We start from the raw sequence: 18,224 nt of genomic DNA, 5'->3' as shown, positions 1-18,224 counted from the left end.
AGACATTTTCTTTAACCTAGGCAAACTTCGTTATTAACTAAAATAATAATTACCAGTTCATTTATGTTATTTCCAGTTCATAATTGTTAATTGTTAATATTTGCCTGCACACAGCAGCGCCGATAGCTACCTACTTGAGGTAGCAATCGGCAATTTATCTGGAAAATTATCCTATCTTTCTTTACAAATTAATAATTGAAGATATTGAGGCCAGTAAATACGTCGGAATAAGAGCGATTGGTACACTAAGAGATATGAATTATTAACGAATTTTATAATTAACGCATGAAGTGATTACATATAAGCTATGTTAAATTATGCAAATTAGAGATTTGTCTTTATTTGGAGAACTGGACACCTAACTCTTGCTGGATCCACATACACATTTAGTTCGGCAGTAACTTAAACGCATCAAGTCACGGACAACAAATAAGCACAAAAGCAGTAATGATAAAAGCGAATCGAATGAATCATGAAATAAGTAACATTAAACACGAAAGTAACAAATAGTCTGCATTATTTTTAATAATCAATTTCAGAATAATTGAGTAGCAAAAACGACAATATTAACTGAAAAAAATCTCACTTTATCATTTATGCGTCTGATTCATGATTAAGCTTATGTTTAAATCTCAAGTCTTGAAATAATATGCAATTAAACAAAATAATTATATAAGTATTGCTTTTCCAATATTTATCCGTACTATTCTTGTCAGTAAATAAAATCCAAGCAATAAATATGGACCGACCAATTCGCCTCATTAACACCATGCGTCGAGTAAGCTCGTATGTACACTAATTATAATAAAGTAATTATAATTAATACATGTAAAGAAATTTAAGTGTAGAAAATCGTTGCATCAATTAGTTAATTACCATTAAGAAGGATATAGAAATACGCGAATCAAATATCACATTCAAATAACCAACAATTATTTAAATTGAATTTGACATCAGAACAAATACTGCTGACATAAAATTTCCTCATTTATTATTTTATTCAGCAATTACATGATAAATTTAGCCTCTTGAAGGTTCAATATAAAAAATTTGTGAAGCGTGCATAATAAATTAATTCGACTTGACATTTAACAAATAAAAGGCAGATAATGAAGCTTGAATAATAAATTTATTTTTCGTGGAAATTATCACAATTTATAATGATTTCAGGAAAATTAACACAACGATTTTCATAGAAAATCAACGAAGGCATAATTAAAAGCCTGTGATTATGTCAATAGCTGTGAATGATTCACTAAGTTTAGACAGGGAGAGTCGCTTCAGAAGCAACACGCAGTATACTAAACAATGATGATAACAATGATGTTAACAATGATGACAATTGAGCTAATATTATAACATGAAACGTTCGTACGGAATGAAAGTGGCTATGAATGGATTAATATTCCTCAAACATGCGTTTTTGGAGAATTTTTACCGTTTTGACTATGAAAGAATTATCGATTGAGGAGCTCATGTACATAATTATTTACTTATTAATCAAAATTTTGTGTACGGAATTGATACAACTTGAACGCTTCAACTGACAAAAAGTAATGGAGTCACGAAATACGTTTTTAATAATTTTGATTATTTCAATGTAGCAAATTAGAGCCGCATCATCGAAGACCGAACATGAGCCTCCATATACCGATTCCAGTGATCATGCATCACGCAGGACAGATATTAAAGACAAATCAATTTACCATCACGCAATTATCGCGTTGAATATTAAAGAGAATATTTAACGGCTTTCTGAAAAATCCTAATTGACTTACTAAAGCTCCCATTTTAAACATTGCATGAAGGCCGAGCATTTCAAAATGCTCGGATATATTTGAGTGTCGTGAAATATTTGGTCTTCGTTTAGTGATTGGCATTCAACGTTTTATCGCGTGTTCGGTGCAGATCGGTTCAGATCGGTGCAGATCAGAGAAGGTCATGACTGATCAGGTTAGATCAGTGTAGATCAGTGCAGTGCACCGTAGGTCAATCTTGATCATTACAGTAGCTCACACTTACTATGTCTTTACGATCTGCGAAAATCTACACAACTGAATAGTAACTGTAAGCGAAAAAAATTACGTTGCTCTAATTAACTTCTTTATACGACGATAAAGTAATTATACTTAGCAGTGACATGATTGTACAATGTCGCGTAGAAAGGAGTTCTTAATTTTACCCCTCAGCAATAATAGTGCTTTTGTTGTGAATGGATGGGACCAGCATGCTGATCATGCAATCAACTCGCGTGCAGTCAATTCATTATACAACATGAGTGAATATCTACGACAGTTTAATTACCGAGTTGCAATTAAATGTAGTTGCAATTAATAAAAATAACCATTACCCTGTTATGCGTGTACAACCATGGCAATGACGGCAGCAGATGGCTGAACATCATCCTTCATCCTGATTAGCTGTAATATCAAATTAATCTCATTCCTTCGATGAGACAAAAAAATAATCGCAAACAATTTAATATGTTTGCTTTCCACTGAGCTGGAAGATCATACTTACAGATGCGAAACATTTCCGGCAAGTTGTTATTATGAAAATTAAGGAAAGTAATTAAAGTTTCAGGCAGCGAAATAAAACAAGGAGATAACGTTGATATTGATTCCTGAGATCATCACTATATTTGCAATAAAAGTTGAAGCTGGGCACGCCGAAGTGATTATTTATCGTTTATAATAATTAAATATTATTTCGCAATTCAGCTCGTTTCTTTGCATTACAAGTAAACATAAAATACGATGGACAAAACGCTACAGAAACTCAATACAAGAACAGAAAAACAAACTTGTGACTAGGAAGAAGGCGCTTCATTGAAATGTTGTGAAATGTTCTGCTGAGTCTTCGGTAGTTTGTGTTGCGAAATATATAAAAGATGTCGAAATTTAAATTATCAATCGATCATTTTTTTATACATACGGGAAACTCACGAATGATGATGATGACATCATAAAGGAGAAAACATGGCAAATTTGTCTGCTGTAAACAATAAAAATTGGAATTTAAGAAGACAAATAACAAATAATAATTACAATAAATAAGAACTTATAACTCAAGTTTTTGGGTGCAATAGAGATTCTTGCTCCATTAGCAGCCTCCGCTTCGGGCTGCATGGCAATTGACCGACTTCAGTTTCCGACTGAATGCTGATCAAAGTTCACAATTCTCACTCATTTGCAGCAAATAATTGAGACATTCAACAACTTCGGTCAACTTATGTAGCACTCATTTTTTGAAAGAAACTTACTATTAATGAGAGATCCTAAACTCAAAAAAAAAAATAATCAAAAATAATGGATTACATTAAGAAAGTTTTGCATCACCATTTAATGATGCAACGAAATAAAATGAACCAGCGACTAGCATCAGATGTTCAGGAAAAGTAAAATATGGATACAATCTGAGAGCAAATACAAAGCTCACAATAGAAAGAGTACACGCACTAATTATGCTACTGCTAGAGTACAGGTACTTACGCTACGCTAGAATCTCTGTTCAAGGTTTACTGAACACACCGTCGAAAATTACACCGCATCTATAACGAGTAAATCCCTTCCTGATACAAATCATGGTCATCATATCTTTAATTAACAACAAATTTTTTTAGCGTATCGTGAATCTCTATTACTAGGATTCAACAAACGGATAATGTCATGGGCTAGAGCGAGTCTCGTTAAAAATTTAAGAAAATGATTTCCTTTAAGCAATAGCACACGAAACCACCTTCTATAATGCCAGCCCATGCAGGCAACAGATGAAAAACGCATGCGATTTTAGCTTATAGCTTTAGTCCATTCGTGGAAGTATGTTGAAAATTATTAACTAGACAAGTAGAGATTCATGGCCGTTGATATAACGTCTACAATATCAACATATGGTAACTTTTCACGCTTCCTTAAGACTACGAACTTGTGGAAGGTATTCTTCGATCGTCAAGCTATTCACAGCACAGTAGGTGGGAAACATTTCAAGCTCTAAGTAAATATTGTGAACGAAACATCACCAAATTTATATGTACACTTCATTATGCTTGTGTGATAACTCATTAATATAGTTACTGTACAGACTTTGACAAAATAATCCCGGGATTTCAACTATCTGCGGAATCAATCGAAATCTAGGTGAATTCTGAAAAAATTTTGCAACGCAGAACATGCCGAAAAAAATACGAACATGGTATCATTTCCCCGTCTAAATACGAAAATACGGAAAGTAAATAGAGGGAGGAAAAGAGGATAAGAAATTAAGATAACTTATACGACCGTAAACATGCAGTAGATATAATGAGATTCGCGTTGAGGTAAGGAACATGAAATTAACATTTGATTGATTAAGTTCTATCACGACAGAATTACCGCCAAACAAAATGAAGACTAGAGGATAGATGGCACCCACATTATTCCTTTGGCTCAACAACTTCTCAGAGATTAAAACAAACTACCGTAAGCATAATAGGACATTCTGTCATGTTCGATAATTAAATGGTAGAGCAAAAATAAAGACTAGTTTAAATAGGTAACGTAGAGCAAAACATCATTCGAAATCGAGATAAAATAGAAACTGTCACTGAAAGAGCAAATCTTATGCTATTTCAGCATCTTCTATAGATTTATCACTATTGATTGTTTATGACAATTAATGATGTAAAATTTAACTCAACACCAAATCAGACTGAGATCAGGCGCACGATGCCTTAAACCATAATGCCATCGGAACTACATGAGCCAAACGCTGTTCAAATTCATGATTTGATCATCAATTGTAGACTTGAAACACAAAATTTGCGATCATTTTCCTCAAAATTTTTGTCTTCTGGAGAAATCTGGAACGAATCGTCAGGCGACAAGCCAAACGTGCACTTAAAATAACAATGAATAAATACCTCTCGTCATCACGAGCTGTGAAACGTGTGGAAAACGCTCAATGTCTTACCCATACGAGATGTCAAATTAGTCTCGTAATGTTTCAAAAACTGATATTTTTAATTTTGCCTCTAAACACAAAATACGCAATTTTTAGAACCGTCGCAGGATGCGCTTTTTATGTTAAGTGTTCAAGAGAAAAACCCAGAAATTTTATGAAACGATTAAACGAAATTACTTCTGGTCACCTACGTACGATTGTCATCTCGCACTTCACAACGATTGAAATGACTAACATGAAGCAGTTGTTTGGCACGTGCTGCACGAGTTTTTCAGTATTATTGACAATCATACCTACGTACGTACTACATATGACTCGACGAGAATAATTCATTCTCCACGTGTGGAGAATTTTAGCAGTCATTTTAACTAGAGTTCATTTGGAGCGCACAATCAAGCATGGCGTACAGAACGGGTGAGATGCAGGCCCCATTTACTAACCAGTGGGCCCCATTTACCTACGATTTACCATGCAAACTAGGATTTATGGGGGAATTCCTACTAGTTTTCATACTAGATCCCTAAATATAAACAATAACAACTCAATAGCAAGTATAAATCTACATTAACGTCGTACATAAAGTGAACTGAAATGCCCTAACTAGTTCAATTAATAAGCAGAGGAGGAAGAGAGGACGGTAGACTGGAAGGATGGCCGCGGCAGCCACTGCATCTCTGTTGGAAATGGAACAAAAAGGCCGTTGAAAAAGTCGTATCAAACAATTAGTATTGGAAATTGAGGTAATGTTTGCCACTTACACAGAGAAAATGCCTTGATAGTAAGATGATATGTACGTATATTTTAAGTGTGTGACACTGACTTTAAAACTTCTGGTTTGTCGTGGATAATGACGCACCTCACATGACGCACCTCACATGACGCACCTCACATGACGCACCTCACATGACGCACCTCACATGACGCACCTCACATGACGCTGCACTTGTCATGTGAAGCCTTGATGCTGGCGCGCGATACGTCCTGAGCGATGCGGTGGTCGTCATCCAGCCTGTGAACAAGAATAATGCATTCTTATAATATAAATAATAACTCAGTTAAGACTTCATACTCTAGATAGGCGTGAGAAATAAGATTTTAATTAGTTACGCATAACACAGCCACACAAGGAAGTCGCACACTAATGTGGTGTGAGTAACACATCCACAAACAAGATTTAGCACTGCACACAAAACACAAGTACATAACTCTACACATGTACAGTCTTACACAAGTTCACATCTTCTAAAAAAGTACACAGCCATACAAAAGTACACATTACACAGCCACACAAGAGTACCCAGCTCTGCACTGGTCCATTGCCCTATACATAACACAAGTCAACATCATGCCACCCAGCACACGTGCACAGTTACACAACCTAATACATAACACAAATACAACGACCTGCAAAGGTGCACAGCCCTATACACAGCTGTACGCGCAACATAAGTGCACAGGACTACACAGTTGCAGAGCCCTACACACAACACAGGTATCCAACACCTGACAGTTACACAGGTCTACAAAGCAGCGGTAGTGCCTAAGAGGTGCGGGAACGGCAGCAGGTGCAGCAGAATAAGTCCTGCACGTAAAGGGGGACTTCGCTAGAGTGTCTGCTTTGCAGGCCACAGCAAATCATTATAATTAAAGCAGCAATAAATCAGACCTCACCAGCCCCTACGTTGAAATGTCAGCGGGCACGGCCGCTGTGATACAAGAAACTAAACGCGCGAACTAATGATGGATTTTGAAAGTGGAATCACGTTATATTTAATTGATGCTCTATTTAGTATACCAATATTTAATAGGTATTTCAAAGCGAAGAAGACGCAGGAAATTAGGAGACGAACTCAAGAGTAATTTCATCACCACGAATTCATCCGTACGAAGAACTCATTTTGATTCAAGTTAAATGAAGAAAATTATACACGCCGGTGAATAAATTTTGGTTGTGCAGAGTCAAGATGACCCATGAAGCGACGAAAAGTAGTAGCAGACGCACTAAAAACAAAAGCAAATACCACAATAAGAAGTGCCATTTAAGGGAGCTGGTAGTACTTTGTTAACAGCAGCAGCTGTATGATGAACAGCTGCACCAGACGCAGAAGAAGAAGAGCAGCAGCAGCAGCATACGACGAAGCAACAGCAGCAGCAGCAGCAGCACCAGACACAGCAGCAGCAGCAGCACCTGACACAGCAGCAGCAGCACCAGACACAGCAGCAGCACCAGACACAGCAGCAGCAGCAGCACAAGAGGAAGCAGCAATAGCACGAGTAAGAGAAGGAACAACAGCAACGGAGGCGGCGGCGGCGGCACGGTCGAAGGCAGTTCCGCTAAGCCGCTTATCGCAGGGGCAGCAGCGGCAGAGGGAAGCGCGCCACCCAATACACCGAGACCGAACACCGAGACCGAACACCGAGACCGAACACCGAGACCGAACACCGAGACTGAACACCGAGACCGAACACCGAGACCGAACACTGAGACTGAACACCGAGACTGAACACCGAGACTGAACACCGAGACCGAACACCGAGACTGAACATCGATAAACACCGAGACCGAACACCGAGACCGAACACCGAGACTGAATATCGATAAACACCGAGACCGAACACCGAGACTGAACATCGATAAACACCGAGACCGAACACCGAGACTGAACATCGATAAACACCGAGACCGAACACCGAGACTGAACATCGATAAACACCGAGACCGAACTCAAAGGCCGAACATCGAAACTGAGCACGGAAGACGAACATCGAGACCGTACACCGTGGATGAAGACCTCGAGCGATTATACCGAGACCAGTACAGCTAGACCGAACACCTCAAAGAACAGACAAGATCGTCAAAACACAAATGCAAATTAATGGCACAAATCAACATAAGCGCGATTACATGGATCATAAAAACAGAATTTCCTCATCGAATTCCAACAAATCAGTTCCAGAACAAATTTCAAGAAAATAGTTGCACAACTAATTTCAAGAATTCTATTCCTCAACGAATTCAAACAACTAAATTCCTCAAAGAATTCAATTCATCAACAAATACCGCGAAGTAAGTAGAAAAATTGTAGATGTGCCACAGTTATACAGAGACGCAGTAAAACTGCAGGAAAGGACGTGTCAGATCACAAGCATGCAATAAAGCAGCGGCGAGTAAAGCGAGCGCAGATTACATGAGATTAGAAATGATACATGGCGAGCGCGGGTCGCTGACCTGTAGATGGTCAACATTTATTTCTCCTATCGCTGGATAGGCGAAAGGCGGGCATCGATCTGGCATCGTAAAGAAAGACGCGTTATTTAGGCTTCAAATGTAACATTAAAAAAATAGGAAGTGTGTGCCGTTTGAGCTCTCAATCAAAAATCGTTCGTCCGCCATAAGCAAGATGTGCAATTGAGGTCTCCATATAAATAACATCGATCTTGAAATATAAGATAGATTCGTCGTTTGGGGTCTCAAAGTATCATCGATCTGACTAAAAAACTAAATGTGCTGTTTAGTTTCTATTATCAAAAACCGAAATTTCACAAAACGCAAGCGCGATCAAGTTTTCAATAAACCATGCATCAATTTCGAACAATTTCATTCCTCTTGGAAGCAAAAATGAGCTTGAAAATTTAAGCTTCGACAAATGAGGTGCGAAGCATGAGCCAGAGGCAGCCAGGTTTACACGTGACGGGAAGCGCTTGTTTTAGCTCATGAATTAAACAAAGAGAAATGCAAGGCAGAAAAATTTGCGCTCGATTAAAAGAACAAATTTTAAAAATCGGAGTCATATATATTCAATGAGAAGCACAGAGATTTTAGAAAAAAACAAGCAAAGGGAAAAATAAGAAAAAGATTTTAGAGGAGAAGAGATTTAGAAAGATAAATTGTGACATTAGAAAGAAAGCAAAGAAAGAAAGAAAGGATAAGGGGCGAAAGACCTAGAGGAGGAGCAGGACGAGAGTAATAGGGCCACGCAAGGAGGGATAAAAGAGGGGCGGAGGAGGGGTGAGGGGGGCAGGTACGAGGGCCAGAAAATGGAGGGAAGCAAAGGGGGCCACGAGGGGGTGGCCACGAGGGGGGCAGCGCCGCCCACCGCGGCACTGGCACGGCTGACGCTCCTCCTGCTGCTGCTGAGATGTGTGCTGTGTGTGACGTGTGTACAGTGGGTGATGTGTGCTGTGTGTGACGTGTGTACGGTGTGTGATGTGTGTTGTGTGTGACGTGTGTACCGTGTGTGATGTGTGTTGTGTGTGGCATGTGTACCGTGTGTAATGTGTGCTGTGTGTGACGTGTGTACGGTGTGTGATGTGTGCTGTGTGTGGCATGTGTACGGAGTGTGATGTGTGCGTGTGTGGCATGTGTACCGTGGGTGATGTGTGCTGTGTGTGACATGTGCACGGTTGTGATGTGTGTGGCATGTGTACGGTGTGCCATGTGTGCTGTGTGTGGCATGTGTACGGTGTGTCATATGTGTGCTGTGTGTGGCATGTGTACCGTGTGCGATGTGTGCTGTGTGTGGGATGTGTAAAATGTGCGAGTGTAGGAATGAGTATTGTGTGTCGTGTATGTGAAATATGCATGCGTGGTATGTGTGCCTTTTTATCAAATATGAAATGTGAGCTTTTGCACCAAGCATCGCGCGTGCGCGTCAAGCGTTTTATATGTATGTCACGCATACACGCTATGATCGTCGTGCGTGCCTTGAATGTTGTGCGTGCCAGTGTGTCCTGCGACCAACATCTACGTACGTTATATGCCTCGACAGGAATGATCTCTTCGACGTCACTGTTCGCAACAACATCATCACATCACTGTTACAAACGTCACCACCATCACATCACTGTTACAAACGTCACCACCATTACACTATATGCATATTAACAAAAAACGCACTGGCACATTGTGCTGGACTTTTGGTAAGCCTTTCCAGTTAATAGCTTGTCTTGAATTCGAACAGCTGAATGAGGGGATTGTGCAAGTAGATTTCGTGATCGATAACTCATTCCGATTACCCAAATGTGGCTGCTCTCAAATATGTTAATAGAAACATTGTTGGCAGTTTATTCGCATAATTCGGTTCTGCATCAGAAACTATGTCCAAATAGTTGAAAGGGTTATTCGGGAAGTACTTGCAAAATGTCAAATTTCGGGTACTGACGATGAACAATTTTCAGGTCAGCTCTTTCTTCAGGTATATAGAGAGACTCTCGGTGATTAAACGCGATCTTCTTTAGTTTACAAATCCAGTTGTGCGCATTGCGCATCAGCGTACGTTTGTATGACGTCACACAACTTTTATTCTAGAGTTGCTGAGCATAAAGGAAGGAGTTATTGAACTGGAAATATACATGCACATCCTTCTCATTCAGCTGTTCCGATTCAAGCCGAGCAATCAAGTGTACCGGTCTCCGGCAGCAACTCCAAAATTTTAGCTTCTAAAATCGTTTTTTTCGACTTATTGTGTAGGCGATAATTTCATGGCACTGTTTTGACTTATCATGTTAAGCTCAAGTTTAATATCTAAAGCGATGCGTTGCACTGAACTTCGGTGTTGTAAACTTCCGATGCTTCAGTATTTAGACTCAAGATAGAGGTGGAGTCAAAGAGTGAATTGTAGGGGTGAGGGGGCGTTTGTTGGGGGCGGCGGTGGAGAGTGGGCGGCAGTGAGAGGGGAGTGTAAGGGGGGGGGGGCACGAGAGGGAGTGTGGGGAATTCATGTGATGGAGAGGGGAGAAGGTTCAGTGTCCAGTAAGGGGGCGGTGGAGAGGGGCGTCAGTGGCCATTCATTTGGATCAGTGTCCGCCAGAGCCGAGACCTTAAAAGAGGTGGCCATTTGGGATGCCCAGCCTCGGGCACCGACCCAACAGGCATCGGACGTTAAATTAAAGTTTATTTTTGTTTAATCAACATAAATTTATCAAAATAAAAATCAATTTAACAAGAATCAGAGGAAGCACCGAGAAAATCAAGAAAATGTAGAAATTATATCGATATGAGCAAGGCTTTCTAAAAAATTAAATGGGAACGAGAATTAGAAACGAGCATGACCACGAATAACCATTATATGTGTGCAGAAAAATATATTGACATAGTTCGACAGAATATATTCTAGTCTAAGACCATGCAGAACGTAATTCTTACTGTCAATTCTATTTTTGTTCACTTTGAATTTGGCGTACTATAAAAGATCAATAAGATAATTTTTAATGAAAAATAAGTTCTTGTCTTCAAGGAAACCTACAGATTGTTACTAAACATAAATTGGAGAAAAAAATTCACAAAGCTGCATGTAATTTCATAAATAATAACACAATATAAATAATAAATACCTGTAATAAAGAAGACATTCAAAGCAAAATAAGCACCAAACAATATACATAAGCCAGCGAGTATACGGTAGCGGCGCAGAGTGCAGCAGCGCCACATAATGAGGTGGTGTGACCAATGGATCGGACCTGTGATACCGACACGCCGCTTTTGTCGAGCTGTCGTCATGCCGACATCCCAGACAAAAACATGTGACATGCAAAATTGAAATGGCAAAAGTCATGTTTTGCGGGCCAGATGAGGTCGGTCGTAGTAATAAGGCAGTTTCACTGCCCAAGAATAAGCTAAGTCATCGGTATCCGTGAAGGTATTTATATGACCCAGACTCAGACGCTGCCTTGATGGTCGCTACAGGAGACCATGCGAGGTACATAGCAAAGTTTTTCACTTGCTGTAAAAACAAATGCGAATCTTTGCAAAAACGCACTTCGATCACTGAAGTAATAAAGTCACAATTTTGAAATTTTCCAGCAATTAAATGAACAAGTTTTTTTCGTTTGCCGTAAGAAAGAATGCGAGTCTTCGGCAAAACATATTTTCCAAAGATAAAAGGAACGAAATTTTATTCTAAACCCGTTTGTGTACGCGAAGATAACTGTTATATAAACCACAAATAATCGAATATGCTGTATTTGAAATACACACCAATTGCGTTTTGTTCTGGGAAAATAAAGTCTGGAAATATTTTGCAAAGGTTCAATTAAGTGCAACAAACTAGAAGTTCCTTTAATGTCTTTGGTCATATCATACGTGCACGACCGTTACCATGCATGCCTGTACCATAGCCTTAAAAGGCATTTCACCGAACTATGCAAGCAATAACGGCCAAACACAGCAACTATACCTAATAAAACCGTGTCTCACAAAGCATTTTTGGCAACATCTATCGTTAAATAAGTGAAAAATCAGACGCAGGATCTCATCACAGGCTCGACATTGTGACAGCTGCTGTGAGCACGAGGAGTTTCACATGCAAGGTTGTTTTGCACGGCGCCTAACATTCCCGGAAGCCCGGGAGAAAACTGCAGTTTTTTGGAATTAAAACGCAATGAAAAAACAGAATGAAGCGAGCCGGAGATCGTAACGGATAATGATGAGTCACAACGGCCGCGCACTGAGCGTCACCTTTTGCAGTTCAAGCGACGAAGCTTCAAAACTCTTCATTTTTCAGCGCATAAATCAACCCTGGACCTTATGAACTAATGATGACAAGTGAGCGTCGGCCAACGGTCGGACATTCAAATTCAACAAATAGATGTAAATATGAAAGATTCTTGATGCCTAACTCGCCTGGAGTTTTTCAGCGAAAAAAATTGCGAAAGAGAATTGTGCTGTTAATGATATTACTTCAGATACCTACTTGATCAATGATCACCAACACCACAGAGACACAGAGTATGGTGAGAAACAGCACTCACCATACTCGTCAAACAATAATACTTATTACTCTTACAACACCATCACTCACCAATACTCACCACTTACTCAATACCAACACCACCACTCCTATCTTATCCAGTGGTTCACGATCTTGCCAGGCACTCACCACTCGTTCAATAACATCACCAGCACATCTCACATCTTCTCCTGACTGTACAGTGTCCTCAATCAAGTCTTAGAGACATGCCAATGTGTACAAAACTATATAAGCACTGCGGTGCTCAATTATTCATTTCATTGTTGTATTGCATATAAATGAAACATGTTACAGTAAAGAGTATGTTTTATTGACAGGCTACACGTCGACAAAAATTGCTAATTTTCTCTCAACATTGCAACATTTGATATTTTCAGGACGATTGTAGCATCGTTTAATTTATCGCGGATATGTAAGACTACGACAGAAATATAAATATATTAATAACCAAATTTTGATTTATGATCTAAATAAATGCATAGAAAGGACCTCTTAACAAATAATACCATAAACCAAACTTTTATTTTTATTTTTTGTCCATAGAAATTTATACTTTTTTTTAACACATGATCAAGAATTTCACAAAAATAAAACAAGTAACCAAATTGTCATGATCCACATGGAGATAAGACGAAGGGAGCTACCGACGCACAAAAACAAACTCGGAAGCCGGAGCGCCGGAGCAGCAGCCGACACAGCCGGACGCGCAGCACAAATCCGCGTAACCGGAGCCCCGCGTCTCGTTAGCGCACGATGACGGGGTAACGCGACCCATCTCATCTTGAAATAACGTTCATAAAACGTTTGTTTCAACGGAATCAACCGGTAATCAACGCTGTTTCAACTTAATTTATTTGGAGGGGAGCGTTTACGAGCCCTGCGCCGCTGCCAGCTCCTTTAAACTCATTTCATTTTTCCGTAGCTCATTTTATCCCTTCGAAATTATACAAGAGCATATGAGTATTACTTAACTGAAAGAGAAGAACAAGGCAATTCGACTTCACACTACGTGTCTGTGTCTATCTTCTAATCAAGTACTAACTAATCAAGAAATCTCATCTAATCAATAACAAAAACCTACACATACTCTTAACTTAATTAATTCCATAGTCGGACGTGACTTTTCACTAAACTCTGCCATCTGCCTTAACAAAGTTAATGAACTTATTACTGTCATTAATAATGAAATTATTAAAATAACAAACTGAGCAATTTAGTATTACGCAGTTAATTAATTAATCATTTATTATATGCAATTAAATATTTTTAATGCAATTTATGAATCATTTTCATGAATCAGTGACCGATTGTTTGTGAAATGAAGAAACACTTTTTCAGCGGAAAATGAACTATTCTCTATGCAATTAACAGAAAAAAATATGCAATCAATAACTAAAACATTTTGATGCAATTTGTCCACTATTATTTATGCAATTAATCAATGAAGATCATGCATTTGTTTATCAATTTCTAAGCTTATTTACGACGGTATCTAAAAAGATGCGTCTACAATTAAGATAAACAATACAATCAAATGAAAAAAAAAACACAAAATAAATGAAAGATCAATTGAAAAATCGTCAAGAAATCTGTAAGCATTGATTGGAAAATATTCTACCATTTGTTATTGCAAGACATACTGTACATGGAAATATCCAATATTTTTTTCAGCAAATGATCGCATTTTCAAGTATCATTGTAATAATGATGATTCAACACACAATTGCTTATTATTAAAACCAGGTAATCACATCCCAAGGTTCCTTGTATCTGTTTTTTTCCTAAGACGACATTAGAAATTTTCTAACTCTTTTTTGTCATCACAAAATAATCCACAACTTTGCTGAAAGTGCGTTCAGCAAAATTCTTTTCTCTGCACCAACTCACTAAGAAATTCTAGAAACAAGATTTTTCTTCAGAATTCAACTGCAGTCTCATGAGAAAGTCGTCGTCAGCGTAATTTTCACTCGCAATCACGGTAAGAAGATTCGACAAATTAGGAGTAATTTTACCAGACATGAACATAAACACGAACTTGCAATGTAATAGAATACACTGATTCTATTCTGCAGTTTGGGGAGCGCATGTCAGCCTTGCCTCATTGAAAGGCTATCATGAGGCAGATTTGTCGTGTTATTACCCGCAGATGCGGTAAGATGATCTGGCAAACAGGAGCAGCGCTATACAACACAAGCATCCGATCGTGCTGCACAGATGGCGGCTATACGAGGGTGCGTACGACGAGCCAGACCATGAGAGGTCGACGAGGGCTGTGACTAGCCCTCGTCCAGACCATGATGTGATGTGACTAGCCCTCGTCCAGAACATGAGAGGTCGGCGAGGGATGTGACTAGCCCTCGTACAGACTATGAGAGGTCGACAAGGGATGTGACTAGCCCTCGTCCAGAACATGAGAGGTCGGCGAGGGATGACTAGCCCTCGTCAGACGATGAGAGGTCGGCCATTAGCGATCACCGTATCGCAACTTCAGCGTGTAATGAGAAACGCCACTCGAGTCGAGACAGCGCCACTGGAGCGCATTTTAGCGATCACCGTATCGCAACTTCAGCGTGTAATGAGAAACGCCACTCGAGTCGAGACAGCGCCACTGGAGCATATGTTGTTAAGAAGCGTTTAAATTCGTCCAGTGTCGTGAAATGTCGCTTTGCAGCCCATAGATATTCGCCGTTCACATACGCGAGTTAGTATTAACGTTGTTCCTTTTTTTTCTCTTAATTGAGCCGCTATTGTCGTTGATGAAAAGTAGAAATACAAACAAGCATTAAATGAAAACGAGAAACTGAAAAAAATGCAAACGAAGTTGCAACGAATTTGAATTACCATTGAATCAACAAAGCAAAGTTCAATTCAACGTTGATTCGACGTCAGATGTCTGGTTGGTTTGTAATGACCGAGAAAGAATTGAATAAGAAAACCAGAGTGAGAAAATTACAGGAGCAAGAAAATGAGTAAAAGGAAGAGCAGGCAGAAGAGGGATGGATACAAGACATATATAAATGATGGCGGTAGCAAGGGTCTTAGCAAAGAGCTATTTTCCGATACACTGAACGCAGCGTCCCAGCGGGACCGAACGCTGCCCCCTCAAGAGGGGCGGCGCTCTCTCCATTAAACGTTTCATCATTTAAATAACAACAGTAAATTTGCGATAATTGAACTAAAAAGAAAAAGTTTCATCATTTTAATAACAGCAGTCGCTTTGTGATGATTGAACTAAAAGAAAAAAGTTTCATCATTTAAATAACAGCAGTCGATTTGTGATGATTGAACTAATATCATTTAAATAACAGCAGTAGATTTATGATGATTGAACTAATAGAAAAAGTTTAATCATTTAAATAACAGCAGTAGATTTGTGATGCTTGAACTAAAAAGAAAACGTTTCATCATTTAATAAGAAGCACTAAATTTTTGATAATTTAACTAAAATGAAAATTTTTCATCATTTAATAAACATTGAGAACATTCTGGTGACAATTAATTAAAATCTGGTGATAATTTAACTAGTAAAATTAACTTTTACTCAATTTTCTTCAAGTTGTGGCACAAATCAAACCTCCATGATTACTAAAAGTTTCTGATTATGTTTACAGCATTGAAGTTTCAAATTTTCACAACAAAGTTCGATGAACGTGGAATTTTGGGAAATTTTTTTTTCTACATTGAAGTGAGCCATGGTTTCTTATATCGCTTCACTGCTGAAATTAAAGACTTAAATAGTGTCCAATAATTTCGTAACTAAAAACTGTGAAATTCAACAAAAAATTATTTCTAACCAAATTATAGTGAAAGATTCGAGAAATAGCATCATAATCGATTGAAAACTTAACATTTTTACTAAACTATTGATACATCACTATTCCCAGAGATCGCATCTACAAAGCAATAATTTATTTAATTCACTCGTGTAATCGTAATAAGATGGCACTTCACAACTGGATCAGTAAGTAATTCGATCATTCAATTGGGCACAAGAACATCACAGCTTACGCGACGCGTGAAAAAAGTAGAATGAAATTGATAAAATTTATATTTTCATTCATTTTGTTTTAAAAAATCAAGAACATAAGCTCATTGCGCTTGCAACTTCGATGTGCGTGAATCTCAATTGTGCTTGCACGCTAGATTTTCTCGACGCTCTCACTAAATAATAACCTTCCGGAACACGTGTGAACATAACGTTTATTGTTTTATCATTTTATTGACTTATTGAATATCTTATGAATTTCATCAAATTATTAGCAATGACAGTCTACCATCGTTCCTGTCAGTGTTCTTTATAAACCAAGTTTGAAATAAACTTATCTCGTCTAGCTAATAAATCCATATTGCGTTTATATACTTTAAACCCTCTAAAACTACCAATAATTTTTCTTTGAGAATTGGAAGTCTATGATCAATAACCCCAAAATAATCTCGAACTTTTTGTATGCAAACAGCTCATCCAAAAAATTAAAGATCCTTACTTAAACGTTTTTAATGCCATTACGTTGATTGACTTGTGCGTTTTTAATTATCAGAAGGTCATTTTTGGTCATATTTTGGTGAAATGTTATTCAAATCGGGGAATTTTTTGTGGATTTGAGGATTTAGATAATTGAAGAGCGCATTATGCGAACACTCATTCATTGGATTCCGTAATCCGAGCTTTGATGCATCCGCAGCCGTCCGCACAATGCAGGTCGAACATTGGTAAAGTTGCGCCAATTGCGTAAAACTAAACTGGCTGGCTTCATCATCAGTTAGCAGGGAATGATAGTGAGCGCAATGGTGTGTGAATTGGTGATTGTCACGTGCACACTGTACAATGAGCCTAACTTTGAAAATATAATTTGCTCCATTTCACTTTTCAGTACTTAATATTAATCTACTAAGCTTTGATAATATTATTCAAGTAATTTATCTTTTTGTAATACACGTAAATGGAAAAAAATGTAACTCAGTACTCACTGCAGTGAGTGACAGAAAGCGAATTTTCTCGTCGACGAAAACATGAATTCACGGACGGACAGACAGACAGACAGACAGACGGACGGACATGACGAGCATAATAGCGCTTTTTTCCATAAATGGGAAATGCGCTAAAAACTCGGAGAGTACAATTTAAACAATTTTTCGCTACTAAACGTAAATCAGCAATAAATTTGAAAATAGTATTGATACAATTTCACTTTCATTAATTGACGTAAATCGACTGGACATTGAAATAAACCGGCGAAATAAAGCAGCACTGGAAAACCCGGTTGCTGAAAATCAACTTGACATAAATAAATGATAAGAAAATAATAATGAAATTACGTACAGGAAAAAACGCTTCGAATGAGAATTATGAGACGCACGATTGCAAATTGTTGACAAATTATCTGTAAATGTTATCATTGAAGAGGTAAAGTAACCTACACGATCAGCAATCAACTCAATGCAAAAAAAAAAAAAAATGCAATTTAAGAATTCCACAATGCATTTGCAGCGATGGTTAATTATTACGATTAAATCAGTAAAAAAAAACATTAGATGAAT

General features: G+C 38.3%; 1 long non-coding RNA gene across 1 annotated transcript; it reads right to left on the bottom strand.

The window, feature by feature from the left end:
• Positions 1 to 3,433: 3,433 nt before the first annotated feature.
• On the bottom strand, positions 3,434 to 12,864 carry LOC108674573. Its single transcript, XR_001931049.2, has 3 exons — positions 12,849 to 12,864; positions 5,851 to 5,947; positions 3,434 to 5,612 (listed from the first exon to the last, which is right to left on the bottom strand). It is a non-coding gene; the product is annotated as an uncharacterized LOC108674573 (long non-coding RNA).
• Between the last annotated feature and the right edge of the window lie 5,360 nt (positions 12,865 to 18,224).

Source organism: Hyalella azteca, unplaced genomic scaffold, assembly GCF_000764305.2.
Source record: "Hyalella azteca isolate HAZT.00-mixed unplaced genomic scaffold, Hazt_2.0.2 contig7125, whole genome shotgun sequence".
NCBI lineage: Eukaryota > Metazoa > Arthropoda > Malacostraca > Amphipoda > Hyalellidae > Hyalella > Hyalella azteca.
This window is presented reverse-complemented; position numbering and strand designations above follow the sequence as displayed.